Source organism: Oryctolagus cuniculus, chromosome 7 (genome assembly GCF_051225735.1).
Source record: "Oryctolagus cuniculus isolate XC-2025 breed Fujian yellow rabbit chromosome 7, ASM5122573v1, whole genome shotgun sequence".
In the NCBI taxonomy this organism is placed as follows: Eukaryota; Metazoa; Chordata; class Mammalia; order Lagomorpha; family Leporidae; genus Oryctolagus; species Oryctolagus cuniculus.
Genome location: NC_142873.1, coordinates 131,754,737 through 131,775,880, shown reverse-complemented (window position 1 = coordinate 131,775,880; position 21,144 = coordinate 131,754,737). Strand labels below are relative to the sequence as shown.

The 21,144-nt window shown below is 46.0% G+C and overlaps 1 protein-coding gene across 5 annotated transcripts in view; it reads right to left on the bottom strand.

The window, feature by feature from the left end:
- Nucleotides 1-19,473, bottom strand: part of HIVEP3 (HIVEP zinc finger 3) — a 487,717-nt gene extending 468,244 nt beyond the window's left edge. For 4 of the 5 annotated variants that reach the window (XR_016211086.1, XR_016211087.1, XM_089300862.1 and 1 more), the window contains exon 1: nt 19,302-19,473. The gene's annotated coding sequence lies outside the window, so the exon portion shown is untranslated. Of the gene's footprint in view, nt 1-18,698; nt 19,149-19,301 lie in introns of those variants that run through there. The other variant, XM_089300861.1, reaches the window with a different exon arrangement.
- Nucleotides 19,474-21,144: the final 1,671 nt, after the last annotated feature.

Sequence of the window (21,144 nt, the reverse complement as noted above, 5' to 3'; positions counted from 1 at the left end):
TCCTTCAAAGTAAGAAATTTAATCTAGGTTATTTCCAGGTAAACTCAATTACTCTTGGGTAAGATTAATCATTTCAAGCTCAATTTCATTAATTCAAGGTATCATACCACTGTCATCTTTCTTGCCAGGGCTCTAGGTAAAGTCTCCTTCAGGTCAGTACAGAGGCTATGATAAGATGAAAGCATTGTGTCAGGTATCACAGTGCTACCACAACACTGAGACATAACTGGGTAAACTGAAGTCAAGGTGAGGGGCAGGCTCTTAGCCTATCAGTTAAGACACCTTCATCCTGCATCCTAGTGCCTGGGTCAGATGCCCACCTCTGGTTTCTGAACCCAGCTTCCTGCTAATGCAGACTCTAGCAGGTAGTGGTGGTATCTCGGGTCACTGGATTCTTGCCACCCATGAGGGAGACCTGGATTGAGTTCCTGGCTCCCAGTTTCAACCCCAGGCACCCTGATTTTTGAGGACATTTGAGAAGATGGGAGTGCTCTCACATTCGCTCTGTCTCACTCCCTCTCAGTAAAGTTCTTTAATTTTATAAAGAGTCAGTGGGAATGAAGGTCTACATGAGCTTATTTGTGGGTACAGTTAAATACTGAAATTTTAGAACGACTGCTTTTAATGACAGCAGGATAGAAGACAAGTCTTTGTGCAAGTTTAGGTGCTCTGTTATCACAGATCAGGGAGCATTTGTCCCTGTGGGACTGGCTTATTGCACCAAGTATGAAGTTTTCCAGATTCATCCATTTTGTTACAAATGACCAAATTTCATTCTTTTTTACCACTGCATGGTATCCCATGGAGTACATATCCCATAATTTCTTTATGCAGTCTTCAGTTGATGGGCATTTAGGTTGATTCCATGTCTTCACTATTGTGAACTGAGCTGCAATAAACATGGGAGTGCAAATAACTCTTTTATTTGCTGACTTCATTTCCCTTGGATAAATTCCCAAGAGTGGGATGGCTGGATCGTATGGTAGGACTATGCTCAGATTTCTGAGGTATCTCCAAACTGACTTCCATAGAGATTTCATCAGTTTACATTCCCACCAACAGTGGATTAGGCAAACCCAAACTCTTACAAGTGAAAGTATTGCTTGTCTCTGTTATGAATTTTAAAATGTACACATTTCATAGGAATTTTCACATTCCTACTGTAATAGTACAAATGTTCCCAGTAATGAAGATATAACAGAATATGAGAGGACTGAGGAAATCTTAAAGAGTAGGAGAGAAAGAAACCTTGATAGATATTTCAATATTTTGTCCAACTTTATTAAATCAGCCTAAGATACCAAATCTGGTGGGTCCAGCCTATAGCTGTCTTCTTCACCATGGAGGCAATTCCTGACAGCAGAGGGATGGGAAGACATCCCAGGGATTGTGAAGACAACACAAAGCAGCTGACCAGAAACAGGACACTTTTACATTTCCTGGTTAATCTTTAAAGGCCATGTGAATTTTATGTTACCCTCCATAACATTCCTCGACCCACATGTGGTAACAGCTTTCCTGAGGAAGAAAAATGAAAAGCAATTCCACCTTCCAAAGTTTCAAGGACACTCCAGGAAGATGCACCCAATTCAGCCTTCGGACCCGTGTGCCCTGGCACAATGCCCCATGTCTGGACTGCACAGCGTTCAGGGGAGGAAACAGGAAGCTCCACGGATAGAGGGGCTTTGTTTGCTTTCACCAGACGGGGACCTCATTTTGGCACCACCAGGAAGCCAGTCCTTTTCCAGCCGAGGGACAGCGTTTCCCGAATAGCAGATACCTGCTTCTTCTCAGCTGGTGGAGTCTGCAGGGAGTGGCAAGCCCCGGGCCACCACGAGACTCACAGGAGAGCAAGGATGTGTACATAATAAAGAAAGAAAGGGACCAGGGGCAAACACCGGGAATTCGGGAAAGAGGAGATGCACACACAGCCCCAGCACAGAGCAAGGAAGTTAGCAGGTGTGTAAGGCATAGCAGGAAGGCAGGTGGGGGAAGGCAGAGAAAGGTGATGCGGTGATTAAGCTCTGTGGGAAGGATCAGCAAAGTCTAAAATGACTGATGGTGGGACAAGAGAGCCCAGATAAGAGGGGACTTTAAAATGCTTGTGGAAAATGAAATTTCAAAAGTTTATTTTGGTACAGAAAACATTTCAAAACCCATGCATACTTTTCTTTTTATAGAATATATATTTTCCACAAACTTTTTGAACACCCCACAAATGGATCAACCAAAGATATCTGCCTCCGGGCTTCATAGAGTACCTGGGACAAGCACCAGCAAACAACTTTTTCCATGGTGGGTCAGGCCAGCCACTCTGCCTTCTCCTTTCCACAAGTGCTGTGACCTCTACTTAAATGAAGTCTCTAGACACTGATGAGGCTGAAGTGCCAAGATGATCCCCAAATCCACTCTCAGTTCTATGAATCAATCATCAATGTAGGTCTGAACATTACTTAACCAACTCTTGAATTAACGCAAGTCAGTGACAAGCATTTTTCCTCAAATATGACAACCCATAGAAGGGTTCCCTGTTGGTTTCCACTTGCATCCCCTGGATTAGACGGCATAGCTGGCATAGCCCCTGAGCACATTCCAGTCTGGATCCTGTGCAGTCCTGTCCAGAAAAGTCCTGCTCTATCTTTCCCTGCTCATCCTTCCCTGCTCTGCTCTCATAAAGATGAGGTGGCAGACATACCTGTGACTTCAGGCCTACAATGCCAACAACAGTTGGTGCTACTGGTGTCAGAGGCCTGAAAGGCAGCAATGCTGGCAGAAAGGGAGACAGTATCCTCAGATTACACCTTAGGAAACCCCTGAGGCTCATGGCCAATCACATCAAAACCACCCAGCCCACCACCAAGACAGAGAAAGAAATGGGTACCTCATCTGGTTGTGAGGGGTATCATTTCACACTTAGGTAAGAAAGGAATACAACTTCACTGTTTTCTAATAATTTAACGTTTACCTAAATACTCCATTTTACAGAGATTAATTCCCTGCAGTTCAAGGTCTCTCCTCCAGCCGTATCTCCCAAGGGTTAAGTCCAGAGTCTTTCTCAGTGAATGCCAAAGTGCCTGGGCTTGGTCTAAATATAGAGGCCTCAGTGTTCCCTGCTCCTGGACTCCCTGGACCTGAAAGGGGTTTGCATAGTCACTACCCTTCAGGATTCTGTCTAGTCTGAGGGCATAGCCTGGCTCTTCTGGGGCCACCAACATCTGCCTCTCCTCCTTCCCCTCCCACTCCCCCACCAAGGGCACTATCATCCTCTTGGGAAGGGGGTGTCAGGGGTGCTAGAGAAGCCTTTTCTTACTCATTGGGCTTCCTTCTAAAGCTTCGTCAATGCATTGAGTCCTCTAGTGTCCCCATGAGGAGCAGACTTAGGAAAGTCAAATGCCAAGCATCGATTTGTAGATTCTGCTATGTCACTTGTCCCTGAGGTAATGAACATGGAATGCCCAAGCTGTCTAGGCAGGGGATGTGCCCTAAGTGAAAGAAACAGAAGGACAGACATCCAGCCATGGCCCCACCGTCCTTGAGCTACACGCCCGGCTATGGCTGCGTCTGCTTTCCTTTCCTGCTTTGTCCCTCTTGAGCCTTTCTCATCTAGTGTTCTTAGGAAAAACATCTACTAATTAGATGCAGTAATTGCTGGTTGCACAGGGACTGGAGGAAAGGGTAAAGGGGGCTTTTGGCTAAGTCACGCAGGGGAAAAACTGCATGAGCAGCTCAAGGAGCAGTAAGTAAGAGAATGTGGATAAGATGTTGGGGGCAAGGATCCCATTTATGCTTGAAAAAAAGACTGCATTTGTTTGTGAGCATACGTGTGTGAGCCAATTATAGGAAAAGATTGGGGCTTCCAGGGCTTTTCCCTATAGGCTGTACCTTGTTCAAATTATTTCCAATGAGAAATGTTCTGTGTTCTGCATAAAAAGGAAATGTAGCATGCATGTGGAACATGAGAAGCAAGTAGATGCAGACAGACAAGCAGGAAGCATGTGCAAGAAAGGCCTAACAGTTCTGATGGCAGAGAAGTTTGAAAATGCAAAGAAATATAAAAATACTCAAACTTAAAAACATTAGTAATTCCCCCAAAAGACAGCTGATATTGACATTTAGATATAGTTTCTAAGTTTCTACTGACTTTAATACCTGCACATGACTATTTTTAATTGTAGTATAAGTAACTTTTTGCCTTTGTATAATTTTAAATTGCACTGCTTTTCTGATACAAAATACATTAAATATTGTAAAAAAAATGGACAAAACTTCAAAAGTGAAAATTTCTCATAATCTCATCATCATACTCCAATGTATATGCCATCCCACAGTTTCTAAAACTTTGTCAATTAATTTCTCGACCAATGTATTGTTCTTTGGCATAGATCTCACATAATCCAGAGTCCTAACCACTGCATTGAGTTACTTTTCCTTTTTTTTTTTAAAGATTTATTTATTTTACTTGAAAAAGTTACAGAGAGAGGAGAGGCAGAAAGAGAGAAAAAGAGAGAGAGAGAGAGAGAGAGAGAGAGAGAGAGAGAGGTCTTCCATTTGCTGGTTCACCCCCTAAATGGCCACAATGATCAGAGTTGTGCTGATCCAAAGCCAGGAGCCAGGAGCCAGGAGCCAGGAGCCAGGAGCCTCCTCCAGGTCTCCCACGCAGGTGCAGGGGCCCAAAGACTCGGGCCACAGCAGAGAGCTGGATCAGAAGTGGAGCAGCCGGGTCTCGAACCGGCACCCATATAGGATACCAGCACTGAAGGTGGTGGCTTTACCAGCTGTGCCAAAATGCCAGCCCCTGAGTTACCTTTCATTTGAGCTTTCCCCCAAGTGACATGCGCAGCACATAATAATACACGTATTTGATTTTCTCTCGCCAATCTGTCTTTAGTTACAAGGGCGCTTCCCAGCAAGAACTTGGGGCTATCTGTACTCTGGCACAAATATCACAATGGCTTAATTATTATAGCTTTATAATAAGCCTAAACATCTGGTGGCATAAGTTCTCCCAGCTTTCTTCTTATCCTTCATAATTTTTTTGACTAACCTTGACCATGTTCCTTTCCACACAAATTTCATAATCAGCTTGTTGATGTACATTTAAAAAGTCTGATGGAATAATTTCAGATTAATTTGGTGAAAATCAACATCTTATCAATATTGAGTCTTGTGGTCAATGAACATGGTATATCTCTCCATCTGCTTAAGTCTTCTTTAATTTCTCTCAGCATGTCATCCCAATTTTAGTGTAGAGCTCTTGACCATCTTTATTACATTTATTCCTATTAATTTGATGTTTTTGAGGAGTTGGTAAATTATATTATTTCTTAAACTTCATACTTTATCTTTTGTTACTAGTACATAAAAGTCCAGTTGATTTTTATATATTGAGCTTTTACCCAGCAACCTTGCTAAATTTACTTATCGATTCCAATAGCTTATCTATAGATTTGTTTGGATTTTCTATATTCATGTCATGTTATTTCTCAATAATGACAGTTTCCCAAACCACAGGCTTTCATTTCTTTCTCTGGCTTTGCTAAATGGCTACGATTTCTAATGCAAAGTTAAATACAAGTGATGTTAGCAAACATGTTAGGGAGAAGACTTTCCAATTTTATCAATAAGTATGGTGTTTGCTTCAAAATCTTTTTAGATACTCATTATCAGATTAAGGAACTCATTTGCAAAGACTTTTTTTAATCATGTATTAATACTGAATTTTATCAAATCCTTTTCCATGTCTATCAGGATGACTTTTTGTTTATTCTGTTACAATGAGAAAATATATTGATTTGTTTTCAACTATTAGACTACTCTTGAATTCCAGAAAGTCTGCTTGTGATGCACTTGTGTTACCCTTCCTATGTGTCACTGAGTTCATTTGATTTTATTTGTTTAGAATTTCTATGACTATGTCCATGAGAGTTTGGTCTTCAATTTTCTTTTCTTGTCATGTTCTTGTCAGGACTTGGTACAATGCTCTTTCTTGAGAATGAGCTGGAAATTATACTTATTTTTCCATCACTTGGCACAGTATGTAAGACTGATGTCAATAATTTCTTTAAACGTTTGCAAGACTTTACTGGAGAAACCATTTGGGCCTAGAGAGTTTGTTTGTCATTTGGTGAGAAGGTCTTTAACAATGAATTCAATTATTTTTAATAGATACATGTGCATTCAGATTTTCTGTTTCCTCTTGTGTTGTTTTGGTATGTCGGGTTTTTCAAGGAATTTGTTTATTTCATCTGAATTATCAAACATGTTGGCAAATATCTGTTAATAATATCCCCTTATTAAGGATACATCTTCTCTTTAAATCTCTAACCAAGTTTCTTTATAAAAATTTTTTTTTATTTATTTGAAAAGCAAAGTGAGAGAGAGAGAGAGAGAGAGAGAGAATCTTCTATATACTGGTTCACTTCCCAAATGGCTGCAATGGCTGGGGCTAGGCCGGGCTGAAGCTAGGAGCTTCATCCAGATCTCACACTTGGGTGCAGGGGCCCAAGCACTTGGGACATCCTCTGCTGCTTTCCCAGGTACATTAGCAGGGAGATGGATCAGGAGTGGAGCAGCTGGGACAAAAACTGGTACCCACTTGGGATGCCAGTGCTGTAAGCTGCAGCTTAACCCATTATGCCACAGCACTGGCCCAACCAAGTTTCTTAAAAACATTTAATAAATACTAAATATCTTACAATATGATGTGATATGCTATCTCTATCATTTTATCAGCCATTCAGAAATATGTATTAGCTCAAGCTATGATGCAGGCATTATTCCAGTGCTGGCTTCAGCTTTGCCTCCAAGTAATAATGACAAGGCTAGAGTCCACTGACCAGAAGAGGGAACTCTGCTGAACTGCGAACCTACAGATGCTCACCATCATCCCTCTGCCAAAGCCAAAGTGGATTACTGACTTTACCTGTGGATAAATATTTCATAACTACTAAGGTTTTTATGTTTATATTACCATTATTTTTCAGAAATTTTCTAGCAATTCACTCATAATTATTTGCTTTTCAAAAATGTATTGATTCATCTGACAGTTACAGAGAGAGAGAGAGAGAGAGAGAGAAAGACTCTTCCACCCGCTTGTTCACTCCTCAAATGGCCCCAACAACCAGGGATGGGCCAGCCAAAAGCCAGGAGCCAGGAGCTTCACCCGGGTCTCCCATGTAGGTGGCAGGGACCCAAACACTTGGGCCATCTTTCACTACTTTCCCAGGTCATAAGCAGGAAGCTGTATCCGAATGTAGCCATCAGAACACAAACCAACACCCATATGGAATGCAATAGAGGTGGTGGCTTTACCTGCCATGCCACAATACCAGCCCCTCACTCATATTTATTCTTTTTTTTTCATTTTTTTCTTTTTTTTTTTCTTTTTTGACAGGCAGAGTGGACAGTGAGAGAAAGAAACAGAGAAAGGTCTTCCTTTACCATTGGTTTACCTTCCAATGGCTGCCGCGGCCAGTACACTGTGGTCGGCGCACCACGCCGATCTGAAGCCAGGAGCCAGGTGCCTCTCCAGGTCTCCCATGCGAGTGCAGGGCCCAAGCACTTGGGCCATCCTCCACTGCAATCCCGGGCCAGAGCAGAGAGCTGGACTGGAAGAGGGGCAACCGGAACAGAATCCGGCACCCCAACCGGGACTAGAACCCGGTGTACCGGCACACCGGCACCGGCACCGCAGGTGGAGGATTAGCCTATTGAGCCACGGCGGCGCCGGCCCATATTTATTCTTAAGGAAGCTATCACTCTAATCTGTCCTCTTCCACTCTGGTCAAACTGTCCTGTTCTCCAAAACACCTTAAATTTTCCTCAATTTGTAGCATGCTTCATCCTCATCTCTCCAGGGCAAAACTTCCTTCCTCTCCTTCTATGCATAAATTCCCCCTTACACACTCCAAATCTTTCCTCCTCCATATCTTCCTCAATTATCACATCTGCCCTCCCATGGAAGTTACAGCATAGATCACATTTTAAAGCACAGGCTATATTGGAAAAACTTTTTTCTCTATTTGTCACAATCTCCCAAGCAGATTCCCAACTCCTTTGGGAAGAGATTCTCATTTCATATTTCTATGTAATCTTCTCTCAACCTATTCAACCCCAAACAAATGCTTCTACACTGAATAAAATGTGAAAAAAAAATTGCCTGATTAAGCTACCACCCCTCTTTCTCATTTTTCATTCAAGACATGAACAGCAATAGAAGAAAAAACAATAAATAACATTTGTGGTTTATGCTGTGGGTTCCTTCCATAGGTGAGTATCCATTTTGTGGGGATGGCTATAAGGAGTTAGTGCATGTACCCTGGGTGCTAAGGCTGAGGCTCTGGGCACTATGGGAGGTGCTGAGATACAGTGATGAATAAAACGGGCACAGCCCCTGCCCTCATGAAGCTCGGAAATTTCTTGTCCAGTAACTATAAGCTATTTTCCGTTCTTTTCATAGTTTTGATTAAAATAAATTCTTAATTTTAATGCGATCATGCTCGGGCTGACTTGCCCCAATTGGTAGAGTTGGAAACATACCAGGGGATTCCAATTCAACCCCATCAAGGTGGCATGTGCCAATGCCATCTCACTATTCCAAGTGATCAACTTCAGTTCACAATTGATCATAATGAAAGGACTAAGAGTCAAAGGGAGCACATAAACAAGTCTAGTATCTGCTAACACTAACCGATAGAATAAATAAAGGGGAGAGTGATCCAACATGGGAAGTGAGATACTCAGCAGACTCATAGAATGGCGGATGTCCTAAATAGCACTCTGGCCTCAGAATCAGCCCTAAAGGCACTCGGATCTGGCTGAAAAGCCCATGAGAGTATTTCAGGCATGGAAAGCCAAGGCACTCTGGCAAAAAGATCTCTGTGAGTGAGATCCCAGTGGAAAGAACAGGTCTTCAAAGAGGGAGGTGCCTTTCTCTGAAGGGAGGAGAGAACCTCCACTTTGACTATGACCTTGTCTAAACAAGATAAGAGTCGGAGAACTCAAGGGGCTTCCATAGCCTTGGAAACTCATGACTGGTGCATAGGGAGATTATTGATGCCATAAACAGGAGTGTCAATTTGTAAAGTCAACAACAGGAGTCACTGTGCACTTACTCCTCATGTAGGATCTCTGTCCTTAATGTGCTGTACACTGAGGCTTAATGCTATAACGAGTACTCAAACAGTATATTTCACTTTGTGTTTCTATGGGGGTGCAAACGATTGAAATCTTTACTTAATGTACACTAAACTGATCTTCTGTAAAAAAAAAAAAAAAAGAAATTATCAATTCCCAACTTGACTCTCACTGGGATTAAACATGACAATAGGTCTGATCTGATTTCATCATGATTTAAAAAAAAATCATCTATTATTTTTCACTTTATGTTTCTGTGTGGGAACAAACTGTTGAAATCCTTACTTAAGGTATACTAAGCTGATCTTCTGTATATTAAGATAATCGAAAATGAATCTTGATGTGAATGGAAGGGGAGAGGGAGTGGGAAAGGGGAGGGTTGTGGGTGGGAGGGACGGTATGGGGGGGAAAGCCATTGTAACCCATGAGTCGTACTTTGGAAATTTATATTCATTAAATAAAAGATAAAAAAAAAATTTAATGCGATCAATTTTTTCAATCTTTTCTGAAGTTAGAGTGGATTTTTTTGTGCCTTATTTAAGAAGTCCTTCCCCATGCAGACATCAAGGGTTTCTCTTATGTTACTCAAAGTTTATAGTTTCTCCCTTTGTGTTAGTTTTAAAAGCCTTTGAAATCAATTTCTATATATTATGTAAAGGAATTGTCACATCATATTTTTCACATGCATATCCAGCAATTCCTGCACCATTTATTGGAAAATCCACCCTTTGCAACATACCAAGAACCCATACATGCAAAGCAGTTCTTTCAGGGCTCTCTATGTTGTTCTGTTGGATTCACTGTCTTTGAATCAATACCACACGGTTGCTATTATCAGAGCTTTATATAATTAGATATTCATAGATCAAGTTCTGCAACCCAATTCTTCTTTAAAATGCCTTCACTATTCTCATTTAAAATAGTTATGGTTATGAACATTTCTTTCTCTGTTGTTTTCTTCTTTATATATGAGGACATTTCAAAAATTTTGTGGGAAAAACAAAATGAAAAGATAATTTCTCCCATATTCAATACCCAATACGTAAGTAAGTCTTGTCAATTCCATCTTCAAAATTTTTTCGGGACTTGCCTATTTCTCATTGCTTCCACCTTTCTCCTAGCCCAAGCCATCAATGTATTTTATCTGGACAAATGAGTAGCCTCCTAACCAGTTAGCCTACATTCACCTTAGCTCATTTCCAGTCTGTTCTCCATACTGCATTTACATCTTTTAAGACATAAGCTAGATCATGTCACTTATGCTCAGAATATTTCAATAGCTTTTCGTCCCACTCAGAATGCGATCCAGTTTTTGATGCAGCTCTGAGACCTTGCATGACCTCCGTCTCCTCCCCTGCCACTATTAGTTGTGTCTCAGCCACATCTCCCTCCTGTTCTTTGCATGGGTCAAGTATAGTTCCACCTCAGAGCCTCTGCACTTGCTGAACCCTCTGTAGGGCTCACTTGCTCCACCTCTAAGGTTTCCTTGTGCCTCACTCCTTACTTCATCCACATTACTTTGTCAGAAGGCCTTGCTTGAACAACCTCTCTTATATAACATCACTACCCTATATATCCACTCCACATCTTCTTACCTGTTTTTCTACATGGCACTTATTATCACCTTACTTACTCTGTGTTTATTTGCTTTTCTGTTTGACATTATCTCTACCAAAACATTCCTCTACCAAAACATAAGCTCTAGAAGAGCAGGAAATCTGTCTGGTTTTGTTCACGGATGTACCACAAGCATCTAGGACAGTACCTGGTATTGTAATAGGCTCTCGATAATGTCACTGACAAGTGCCAAGGACAGCAAGGAATCCAAGTGTAGGAAGCAGGTGGACAGAGACCAGGTAACTCCTTTTGCTCTGCTGCCATGCAATCTCTCACTTCCTTGCTCTGCAGCTTCCACGCTCAATATTCCACCTTTCCAAGGTCACCATTTGCAGTCTGAGTCTACAAATCCTTCCTACTGCTAGCTCTTCAGCCCACTGATTGGGTGTCCAAATCTCAAATCTGATTGGTCTGCCTTGGTCCAAAAACTCATCCAGAGTCCAGTGAGCTGTTAATGGGAGCAGGGGACAGGGGAACATGGGGGTGTCTGTTCACATGCCAAGCCCAGTTCCTTCTCCAAGGTTTTCATAAAGGGGAAAAAAAAAAAAACCTGGGAGCGTTAACTCTAATACAAAGCAAGTTTCCTCTAATATGACGCTGATATGGGCAGAGAGAATGTGCAAAACTTCTACTAGAATGCCTCTAACTCAGATGTCTTCAGAGTCTTGGCAGACAAAGAAGTCAGGGAAGGGGGCAGAGGAGAAATCAGCCAGCCAAGGAGTCTTTGTCACATCTGCTGAGACTGACCACTGCCAAGGACCTGACGTGGTCCCATGTCGCCAGGTTGTCCAGTGGTTCAAGAGAAGCCAGAAACCTGTATTTAAGTGTACAGTCTCTCTCTTTTTAAATGGTAACAACTAACCTCATTTTTTGAAAACGAAAATGCTCTGCAGACCAAATAAAACACATCTGCTGGCCAAATCTGGCTCAGGGCTACCTGTGTGCAACTCCTACTTTATGCTCAAAAATGGGACATAAGTAATTGATCACACTCAAAAGCAAAGTGTTCTAGCGGGTTCAAAGTGAACATTTCCAGAACTCCCCTTTCACAGCACCTGCCACCCTCTCCTCCACCAGGCCTAGATAAGAAATCCCACAAACTTTAACCATGGGAGATGGAAGACCTAGTGGAAAGCACTTGGCTTTGGAATCAGACACATCTGGGTTAAAACCCAGTGTAACCTCCTAGCATTTGTTAGCCTCTCTAAACCCCAGTTTCCTCAACTATAAAACAGGAATACTAATTCCCACCTCAAAGGGTTCTAAGAACCAGAGTGAATGTAAGTAAAGGGCCTGGCACACAATAGAGACCCAGCATAGATAAAAACTATTATCAACAGTCAGAGAGCTGCTCTCCCTAAAGAAAATCTACAGTTATGATACAAAATGGTCATAATAAGCCAATGCCACCTACACCTCTGTGTGGAATAAAGAGAAGGTACAAATGCACTTAATAACTAGAATAAGGATGGAAATACAGCTCTGCAGAGGCCCCATACTTCACCCCAGTGCAGTTGCTCGTGAACCTGATCTAGAATGTCGAAGTCAGAAGAAACCGGCACTAATTAAAATTCATAGACATCAATTATCTGATTATTCAAGAACTCTCTCAACTCGTGAAGCCATTTTTCTATGCATATTACAACACAACACAGAATCAAGTAAAGGCATGCCGGGTCTACAATGGCCAAAAACACCACTCCTGAAGCTCAGGGAGCCAACTGGGAAGAGAAAGTCCTGCTCGCAGAGTATAAGGTGCATCACTGCATCCCAACGGGGCAGATGCAGGGTTGCGTCGGGGGCCCTTCTGCCACTCTCAAAGGCGGGGCAGCTGGTGCAAGAGGGCATTTCACACCACTGGGGCCTGCCCCCTCTCTCTCACACCCGCCCCCTGCCCTGCCCTGTGCTTGTCGTACAGGAGTCACTCTGTAAAGAGTCAGCAGCTCTAAGAGGCAGACTATGAGGCACACTTGACTTTGCTGCATACAGCGCACACCTACAGGACCATGAAACAGAGATGGGCCGTGCGCAAACCCCCTATAGCTGAAACCGTAGACGCAGAGACGTGTGTCCAGCAGCCGGGAACTCTAAACAGGCTCCTCTACCCAGGAGCTTTACAAAGAAAGAAATTTGAGTCTGATCACCTGCACTTTCACCCCAACAAGCGCTATGTTCCCATTTGCCAGATTTGCCTGGGCCTATTCCTGCTTCTCAGGGCCTCATGGCTCTGAGAATCAGGCACACCCATTATCACTTGTTGTCTATGGAGACCCAAACACCAGAAAATCATTTACCCCCCTTCACTGCCAAGCTTTTCCCAGGGGACAGACAATCAGGAATTATTTCTTTCAGATTTATTCATTTATTTGAAAGGGGCACAGAGAGAGGGAAAGAGGAAGAGGGAGAGAGGGAGAGGGAGAGAATCAGAGAATCTTCCATTTTGCTGGTTCATTCACTAAATGCCCATAACATACAGAGAAGGCCAGGCTGAAGCAAAGAGCCAGGAACTCCATCTGGGTCTCCCACACAGGTGGAAGGGACCCAAGTACTTGGGCCATCACCTGCTGCCTCCCAAGAGCATTAGCAGCAAACTGAATCAGAAGCAGAGCAACAGGAACACAAACTTGCACCCATATAGGATGAAGTTCTCCCAAGCAGTGGCTTAATCCACTGCACCCCAATGCCCACTCTCAGTAATTTGTGCTATTTCTAAGTTTTTAAAAAGGGCGACTCAAAGATGAGCTGTAGCTCAAAGTTGACCACGAGTTGATGGTCAATGAAGATGACAGCCACTGATTCTCTCAATGTTTGTGTATGTTTCAAATTTTCCAGAATAATACAGTTTTTCAAGGGAATTGGGGGGGGGGGAGGAGAACAGAGATAGAACCTGATAACAGAACCACGTGTTGCTCCTTCTCTTCTGTGTCTAGACACAGAAGAATCTGGGAGGTGCTCAGTCTCTCGGATCACAGCCTAGAAGGTTCACACATTCCCACAGCAGAGATTGTATCTTCTCAGCATCGCACTCAATGTTTTCAACAAATACCCTTTGAAAAACTCCCTAAAACCTTTCAAAACTATTCTGGCAGAAGCCAGCTTTCCTTCTTGGCCTATAAACCTTTCTGTCTCTGTGTGTTACCACTGCCAATCGAATGTTACTCCGCCACTACAACGGCCTCCACTTCCTGTTCCAAACTACTGTGTTGAGCAATGTGGACACTAGAGAAGCTCCCGAGGGCAGACAGAAGCCTGGGCCCTGGCAGCATGTCTGGTGGTTGTCCTTCTGAAAGTCACGTGGGAGGCAACTGAACCACTTGGCCAGAGTCAAGAACAGTTCATATTTTCTTCTTCCACGTCCCTTTGACCTCAATTTGTTCCTAATAAGTTCTTTTTTAGTTGCCTAAAGTGCTATTAACATATTGGGCTGATGGTTCTTTGTTGTGGGGGATGCCCTGGGCATAACAGGACATTCAGCAGCATCCACTGGACGCCAGCAGTACATCTCCCACCCCACAGTGACAACCAAAGATGGCTCCAGGAATTGCCAAAAGTCCCAATGAGGGCAGAGTTGCTACTGGCTGAGCACCACTCACCCAAAGCATATTGAAAACCAAGACCAACACTGTCCTGGCAAAACAAAAGAGAAATGAGATTATACAGCTCATACCACACACACTATTAGGAAATACATTTCAACTTACAAATGTGAATATGAATTATATAAGCAATATGGCATCCTAAGCCAGAGACACATAAAGTAACAAGACAAAAAATGAACTTAGAACATTCCATTTTGTCTGTCTTTGTGGTTTCTGGGGTAAATCTTATTTGTTTCCTCCTAATTACCCTACTTTCCAGTCAATGTGATCATTAAAACATTTTGCTCCATGTCCTCTTCAGCGCCACACAATCTGTGTTTAAATTGGAAGGAAAACCTTGCAGTGGCTTTCCCAGCATTCCCAGGAGATACACTGGCTCTCTAGAACATACTGAGCAGGTGCCACTGGAGAACAGAATCCCCCAAAAGAACATTTCCCAACAATATCAGAAAAAAGCCTTGCTGGGGCCGGCGTTGTGGTATAGCCGGTTCAAGTGCCAGCTGCTCCACTTCAGATCTAGCTCCCTGCTAATGTGCTTGGGAAAGCAGCAGAGGATGGTCCAAGCCCTTGGACCCCTGCACCCACATGGGAGACCCAGAAGAAGCTCCTGGCTCCTGGCTTTGGCCTAGCCCAACCCTGGCCATGCAGCCATTTGAGGAGTAAACCAGTGGATGGAAAATATCTCTCTGTCTCTCCCTCTCTCTCTCTCTCTCTGCAACTCTGCCTTTCAAGTAAATAAAACAAATCTTAAAAAAAAGAAAGAAAGAAAAGCATTAGCATTACCAACACGTCCTCCTGGCTCAGCTCCCAAACAGTGCTGCCCAGACCCCTTCTCTGCATAACCACACAAAGCCAGCATCCTTTCACGCTCCATGTGCAACTCCTCATTCCATTCTTGCCTCTAAGATGTGCAGTGGAAAGGAGGCTCCACCTCACTGCTACCTCCTGCACCTCTGAGGCAGGAACAATACCTGATTCCCACCTTGACAAGCAGGAGTACACCCAGCCGCAACACAACACAGGTTCATTAGGCAGAAGGAGTTTCCACCTTATTTAAATGGTGTACTCTCTTCTTGCCAAAAAAAAAAAGTGTTTTCTGATGGTTGAAGGCCTTACATTTGCCCCAGCCTATTCTACAACTGTAGGGGATTGATGTAAGGAATTTTTTTTCTCCTGCCTACCACCTGCAACTTCACAGGTTCACCCAGTGCCTCTCTCAAGACTCTACCCTCTCACGGCCCCAGGAGATGCTTTCTTGTTCTTCCTCCCTGACACTCAGGAGCAAGCAGTCGCTGGCTGCAGGCAGCTCTATCTTCCGGGGAACATGCCCTCCTGGACCCATCCCCTGCCACCACCTGTCTCAGCCTGATCACTCCATCCTAGATTCTGGCCATAGCCTTCAACTGGACTCCCTGGGGTAGCGTCTCCCCTTGAATCTAGGTTTCACATTGACAATGGATAGTCTCTCATGAGTATATGTCAGGATGGCCCAGAATCCTCTGCAATTTCCATTCCCTACCACCAGATGCAATTTTTTCTTCTCTGGAGCATGGCTATGTGCACTTGACCCTGGAAGTGGCCAAGCAGGAAGAGGATGATCACAGATGTCCACAGATGGGGGCACTGATCTGCTGGACAGATGGTGGCAGGAGGCAGGGGAGGTGAGTATTTAACTAAATGACTTCCAAAGTTTCCTTTTGATCCTGAATTGCTGGGATGCTGGCAAGTCTTCAGTGTATGATTCAGGTCCTGCCGTCAACTGACCCCAAGTTGCCTGCAAAGCGATACCACATGTCCCCTCCAAGTGCTACACACGGCTACCCAACTTGTATGGGATGACTTCTTTTCTGATTGTCTTTTATTTTTTCAAAGATTTATTTATTTATTTGAAAGTCATAGTTACACAGAGCAAGAAGGAAAGGCAGAGAGAGAGAGAGAGAGGTCTTCAATCGACTGGTTCACTCCCCAATTGGTCGTAATGGCTGGAGCTGCACCGATCCAAAGCCAGGAGCTTCTTCTGGGTCTCCCAAGTGGGCATAGGGGCCCAAGGACTTGGACCATCTTCTACTGCTTTCCCAGGCCATAGCAGAGAGCTGGATAGGAAGAGGAGCAGCCAGGATTCAAACCAGCACCCATATGGGATGCCAGAACTACAGGCAGTGGCTTTACCCACTATGCCACAGCACCAACCCCTGTCTTTTTTATATATATATATATATATATATATATACATATATATTTAAGTAACAATGCCAGCTGCAACACAATAAAACAATACTGAAGTGTTTGAGTTGAAATCTCTCAACCATGAACTCCCACAGGTAACCACAGACAGCAGTCTATGGTGCATACATGTGCTTACACAACATGCATTTGACATTCATTCAGCTTACACTTGGCCTTGGGAATAAGGACATTTAGTTATTATATGCATTGACTTATCTCTCCAGCTCACCAGAATGGTAAAGCTAGTTGGTTCACCTAATTCAACAGCTGTTATTCCACCAATGAGGATTTGGAAGGTAGAGGTCAGGTTTCTCACTCAGAGTCATAGACTAGCTTGTGGCACAGTTAAGAGCGCAACAGGAGCTCCTAACCCAGTGCTTGCTGTTACAGTGGAAGTCTCTCTTCTTCCCATGGTGCAGAATATAATGCGTGAACAGCAAGTAGAAATACCTATTAGGGCTGGCACTGTGATGCAGAAGGTTAAGCTGCCACCCGAAACCTCAGCATCCCAGGTTCGCTTCCCATCCAACTCCCTGCCAATGTGACTGGGAAAGCAGTGGAGGATGGCTCAAGTGCTTGGGCCCCTGCACACATGTAGGAGCCCCAGATGAAGCTCTGGCTCCTGGCTTTGGTCCGGTCCAGCTCCTTCCACTGCAGTCATTTGTGGAGTGAACCAGCAGATGGAAGATCACTCTGTCTCTCCCCCTCTCTGTAACTCTGCCTTTCAAACCAATAAAATAAACCTTAAAATAAAAGAAATACCCTTTAAAGAATAATCTCCAGAGACAGGTCAGCACAGTGGTGAAGGACTTGGACTCTGAACTCAGGCTGCTATGGTGAGGATCTCACTGTCATTTGCTTAATTGTGTGATGTGAGTTAAGCAACTGGACCTCAATTTCATTGTGCAAAACAAAGTATGATAACATACCTTCCTCATAAAGCTATTGTGAGAATTGATAACTTAATATCTGTAAAGCACTCAAAACAGCGCCTGGTACATAAGCTATTAAAATACACTACCATTACCATCATCGTAGCCCTAATATAACCCCCAAAATAGAATCAATACCTTCCTTTTAAAAACGTAGGCACTCAATCAAAACTAAATTCTGTTCACTCTGTACTTTGTCCAAAAAGAAATCCGCACAGAGAATAAACTCATGTGATATTAGTGCCCCAAAATATTTAAGTGACACTGTGATTGAAACCATTACTACAGAAAGAAATGACCTCATAAAGACCTCGGAGATCAAAAGCAGTGCAACACCTCCTGCAGCCAAGAATTAAGAACCTTAACAGCCTCCAGCAGTAATTATCTAAGTAAAGTGGGCTGCAAATCTGTTAGAGAATTGTTTTTGCCATGATAATATTTCTAGTAAATTGCTGCTTCTATACTAAAAGTACTGGGGTTGCAGAACTGGCATACTGATAGGAAGATTATTATAGAAACACTATTAAAATGAATTAGATATTATTAAAGATTCAACACTACAACAGCGCCTGATTACAAGAGATTTCAAGCTGCCCTGCTTAATGGGCAGATAAAAGTGCCAATTAAGCCCACTCGTGGAGGATGTCCCCAGGCAGGCCTATCAACTACAGGTAGCAAGAGGTCTCCAGACTCACTGAGGAACCAGCAAGACCAACTCTGCTGCAGCACAGCCCTACTGGGAAGTCGGAAGAACCACGGTTTCCCGCGCAGGAAGGGGGATGTGGTACGGCAGGCCAGATCCAGATTCACTCGAAGCTCAGTTCTTTCCTGAACTCCTCCCTGGGCAGCACCTCTAACGATTCCTCCTTTGCCTGGGTGAAGACAACCAAACAAGCTGCCTTACGTTGGAGGCTGTCAATAACCAGCACCACCTGGGAGAGGCAGGGGACGCGCCGCCTTGACCGCCGGAAAACACGCAGTCGCTCTCGGCGGCCGCCAGCGCCCCTCGGCGCACCCCGAGTCCTGGCTCCCGCGGGTGCTTGCCCAGCGCCTGGCCCCAAAGGCGCGTGCCCTGCGCGTCTGGGTCTATGTTGTGTTCCCCGCCTTGTCAACTGACTCATCCGGGGATGGCAAAGCACATCACGGTGTTAAAAGTGTCGGGAAAATAACGCTGGGTAAATTCGCCTACCTGGTCTAAATGTCAGAGAGAGGGCGAGGGCGAGAGGCCGAGCTGTCCCCAGACTGCTGCTGCAGCAGCCGCCGTTCCCGGGGCAGGGCTCCCGGCTGGACTCCTGGAGGGGAGACCTGGAGCACAGCCACCCGGGGCGCGGGCAGCCGCGCTCGCCCGGCGCATCCTCGCGCCTCAGCCTCCGCCTCCCGCATCGCGCGGCCGTCAACAAACCCCACCACAAAGTGAAACTTTGCCGGCCCCCGCGGTCGCGCTGGGGCGCCGGCGTCTGCCGGGGGGCGCGCCGCGGGGACAGGTGCGGGCCGGGGCTGCGGAGGGGGCCCCCGCCTCATCCCCGCGATTGTGTAATCGGCCCGCGAGGCGGGGCTCAGGCGCAGCTCCCACGCCCGGCCCGCGGAGGCTGGCCCCGGGACCCCGAGGCAGAAGCGGCGCCCTGAGGTGCCGGGGGATGGGGGGGATGGGAGAACTGTCGTCCCGCCCCCCGGGACCGCCCCCGGGCGGCCGGGGGAGCCGCGGCGCTGACACAGCCCGGAGGGGGCGCCCGCGCGGCGACGGATCCCGAGGACGGGGGGCGCGAAGGCTCGGCAGCGCGGCAGGCCTTACCTGCGCGCCGGGCGGGGACGGCGGGAGGCGGCACAGGATGCCGGGCGGCCGGTGGCGGGCGGCAGCGCTGGCAGCCACCCGGGCCACGGCACGCGAGGAGCCGCGGCGGCGGCGGCGGCGGGCGCGGGACTGACAGCCCCACGCCCCGCCTCCGGGCCCGAGCCCCGCCCCCTCCGCGGCCGCGCTACTTGCCCCGCCTCCTCCGCCCACCACCGGGGTCAAGCTCGGTCCACCGGCGCGGAGGGCGGGGGCGCTCGGTTTTGATTGGCCCGGGAGGCGCCGGCCCCGCCCACTCTCCGCCCTCTCCCGGGCCGAGGGGAGGCGCGTGCGCAGTGGCTGCGGAGGGAGGTGGTTAACGCTGGGTTGGGGTGTTGTAGGGTCTGCGAGCGCGACTGCTCCGGTTTGTTATTCTGGGCGGCTGCAGTCCGGAGTGACCTGAGGAGCACGGAGCCGGACTCGGACTTCACAGTGGATTGTCCTTATTTACCGGTGGACGAAACCGCGCAGAAATCCAGCCACAGATAGGCCAGTTCTGAGCAGAGGAGACCCTGAAACTATAAACCGCGTCAGGAAAGGAACCATGGGCCGGGACACAGCCCCGGCCGGCCTGGGTGTGCTCCTGGCCAGTCAGGGTGAGGTGTATGGGGGGGACCCAGGAGACTGGCTGCTCTGCCAGGGCGACGAAGCTGAAGAAGTGGCCTTCCTCTCCTGGGCGCCCCCCTCCGCCTCCTGCCCAGCCCTACTGGCTCCTCCCGGCCCAGCCTCTGCTCTACCTCCCTGCCTGCATCCTGCAACCTGGCTCCAGTCACACACACACACACACACACACACACAATCAGAAACTTGTATATAAATGTCCCTAGCATCAGAAAGTGGAGCAACGGAAATGTCCACTGGTTGATGGGTTTTCAGTACGGTGGGATAATAGCCACAGGAAACGAAGTTCTGATCCACGCTGCAAGGTGGCTGAGCCTTGAAGACCTGGCTGAGTGGAGGAAGCCCCTCAGAAGAGTGCATTGCATGAAAGGGTCCCGAATAGTACATCTCTGGACTGTGACAGGGCAGGCACAAGGAGTGACAGCTCAGTGGGTACAGAGTTTCTTTTAGGGGGTGAAGAAAATGTTGGGGAATTGGATCATTTGAGAATACATTTTAAAACCACTGAATTGCATACTTTTTAAAGCTGATTTTATGACAGAATAATCCTAACTCCCAGAACGCTGTACCCCCTCCAACCACCATGCCCTTAACCAGCCCTTCTCATCGAAGATTCTTGCAAGGGTGACCCACAGTGTTTTCTCCCACTTCCTTACCTCCATGAGCCCCCTAGATTGTGGCTTCTCCCATCCCCAGAGCTCAAGTGCCGTGTGCCCTGTGCCGTCCGTGTGCCATCTGTTCCTGGTGCTCCACCGCCTCCACCCCTGCGGTCTTTTGGCCTTTTCTTGGCACGCAGATTTTAAATGTTGGTGTTTTCTGTGACTCCTTTCAGAATCCCACCTAGGTCATGCTGTCCGTGCCCATGAATTCCTTTGCTGTGCTTCAGCTTCTAACTTGCTGTGTCCGAAGCAGTTTGTCACCTCCCTCTCCCCTCCTCACTTGTCCCCCCGTTGGTGACAGCCGGAATCTTCCCGGATTCTACCCTCTTGCTTGTTCTAGAGCCCCTCTCCAATTGTTATCTTGAAAAGTTTCCTAAATCCACATATGGTTACCTTTTCATACGACCACAGCCCTAGCCCATACCCCATCATTTTTTGCCTTTTAATTCCCTTCGTCTTTTGTCCCCTTCAAGTCCAACTGCGAAACAGCCATGGAAGTAGACACCTATTTCTTCGGCTGGCAAAGC